Genomic DNA, 2,912 nt, shown 5'->3' with positions numbered 1-2,912 from the left:
TATCTATATTTTATTTCTCCTTCCTTAGTTTGTAAGTAGGTTAAGTTTAGCTATAAGTCGTGTGTCGGTTGCCACAATAGAGGCTTGTTTGTGTAGAAGATTATTGTATGTATACGAACCCAATAGTCTGTAAGTTGGAATCATTTTAAAGAACCTGTGTTTGATGAATAAAAAAAAATTTTGTATTTTTACTAGTGTTGTAACGAATAGTATATTCGGCCTCAGGCCGAATACCGAATATTTGGCCAAGAGCGTGGCCGAATAGCCGAATATTCGGCCAAACTATTCGGCTCGATTAACGCACGTACGAAAATTGGCACGCAAGCCGCATTATGGCAAGGATCCTGCTCTCCATTGGCCCGCTGTCACTACGCTTCGCCAATCGCGTTAATTCTTGGCAGTTGTAGCGGACAGACAACAGTGTCATGGAAGTATGTGATAAATGATGATATCAAATGTGGATAACAATGAAATGACCTACACGTGTAAATAACGGAACAAAAACAGAGAAGGACCGCGAAGTGAAAATGTGAAAATAAATATGTAATTAAGTCGATAACATAATGGAACAAGTCGAGGCAGCTTATTGGCACGAAATTTGCGGCCGTCAATGCCAAACAATTGTTGTCATAGACTTCGGAAAGCTAAATTCTTGTAATGAAAGTCACTTGCGTGCAAGGGCGAAAGCCTGGGGCCGTTCGGGCTATCAAGCTGTCTCGAATCTGTGAAATCATAACTGTGACTTATATCGACGTCCTATCTGTCTCTTTTCTCCGTTATCACCAGGCTGAGTCACGTAATTGTAAAATGGGAACTCTACGACGGAAAAGTGACGAATCGAAAGTATCGTGAGCGCGTATTATGATGTATGCACAGGCATACGTGGACTAGAACGATAGAGGAAAGAGAAAGGGAAGAGCAAAGACGAGCGCTTAAAAAGAAGGATAGGCAGGATCAGACCCTCAGATGTGCGAGGATTCTCCAACGATAGACGTGTACGTGTGCTGATCTTTGTAATTATGGATTGTGAATACATGTGACTAATATTATTTTCTTTTTTATTTTGTGAATGTTATAAGTTATAAATAAATATAAACAAACAACACTAACTCGATAACATTAAATCTAAATACCAAAACGATTAATTTACTGTGTTTTTGTTATTTATTACTCCTGTTTTTAGGTATTCGGCCGAATAGTGATTTAATATTCGGTATTCGGCCGAATAGTGAAAAATAGGCCGAATAGGCTGAATACCGAATAGTAACCAAATATTCGTTACAATACTAATTTTTACTCGTTTTATATGTTTCCTGTCTGCAATAATATATTGCCCTCAAACGAAACTTCACAATATAAAAGACTGTTTTTCTAAGTAATCTAGAATCTGGCTGCAAGGACCCGCTTCGCCGGGCAAAAAGTAACGATAGTGAATATTAAGATAATTACATTATAGCCAGTCTTACCCGTTTTCACAGAATGCAAGAATTAGGTCCCCCGTTTTCATTCTAATTGGAGAATTTTTACGTCCAGTCAAACGAACTATTTTCAATTTGATCAATTTTCTGGAACGTTTACAATCGTTCTATAATCGGACCAATTCGAATACGAATTCCAATATTGTTCGAATTTAATTCGAACAATAATTGGAATTCGTATTCGAAATTAGAAATAGAAAACAACTTTCAACCACTTTCAGCCCCATCTCTCCCGCAGCCTTATAGCTATCGAGACGCAACCACCATGGTGCACGAATGGAGACTTGGGACTACCATTACATACAAACAGCATTCATGTGCGATGTGTAGTTTTTGCGGAAAAGTGAAATATAGGGACACACGTCCATTTATATATATAGATATAGATATGGATATCGTCGAAGTGACTTCTAACTCCAGGACACTTTCTCATAAGAAGACTTCTGATTAGCCTACCTGAACCAGATATCACCAGTAAACTAGACAATTATTTGTCTCAATGGCAAATATTAACAAAATTTATTTAAGCTATATAGCGTAAGTGGAAAGTGGACTACTTAAACAATTTACAGATCCGACATAAGTGGCAATTTGAGAAAGACAATATAACACCAAACTCAATGGTCCTCTTAATTAATTAAAGGATGAAAATCTCCCATTCGGTTGTTGGTCGACAGGCCGAGTACAAGAAGTGATCAAAGGATCTGACGGGAAGGTGAGAATGGTTCTGATAAAAACCCCTCGAGGTGTTTTTAAGAGAAGCATAACCAAATTGTGCCTGTTACCATTTATCTAAAGAGAAAATGTGGTTCATCTTGGTAACCTACACGTGCCATTTCTGTTGTAATTGTTAAATTTAAATTTATGTTTAGAATTGTTTATTAAGATAACACATTTGTTCAACTCTACTGCAGTCGAGCAAAAAATAATAATATTTTGCCTCTTTCACTCTACGAATCACTTCACCGGTAACTGATTTTGACATCAATGTGATCAATTCATTTTGAATATCGTGGCTTAGATAATGGTGTGCAAGTTCTTTGTCACTAATGCGTTTCCTGTGTTCCCATAACGTAGGATCAAATTTGGATATCAATTTAAATAAGTCTATTAAGTTACCAGAATTCCTAGTGCCGTCGTCTGTCTTGAGAGATTCTCCGTGACCTCTTAATGCCAGATTATGAGAGGATAAGAAATTAATGACATCAATTAATCTCTCAAACAAATTGTGCTAATGTTTTTGAGATTCACGAATTAGCCTTTCGTCTTCTTGGTCTCTTATGTCAATATATTTATCGTTTTATGACGAGTAAAATTTTTTCGTTGTGTTCACAGCTTTTTTAAGTAATGCATAAACCTTCGAGGCGCGAGGCCCCTCGGACCGCGAGGCCGTAGGCGGTGGCCCACGTCGCCCACGCCTTACGCCGCCTCTGA

Source organism: Centruroides sculpturatus, unplaced genomic scaffold (genome assembly GCF_000671375.1).
Source record: "Centruroides sculpturatus isolate CEXI.00-Female unplaced genomic scaffold, Cexi_2.0 scaffold3552, whole genome shotgun sequence".
Classification (NCBI taxonomy): domain Eukaryota; kingdom Metazoa; phylum Arthropoda; class Arachnida; order Scorpiones; family Buthidae; genus Centruroides; species Centruroides sculpturatus.
The sequence above is the reverse complement of the archived record's forward strand: the minus strand, read 5'-3'. Positions refer to the sequence as shown.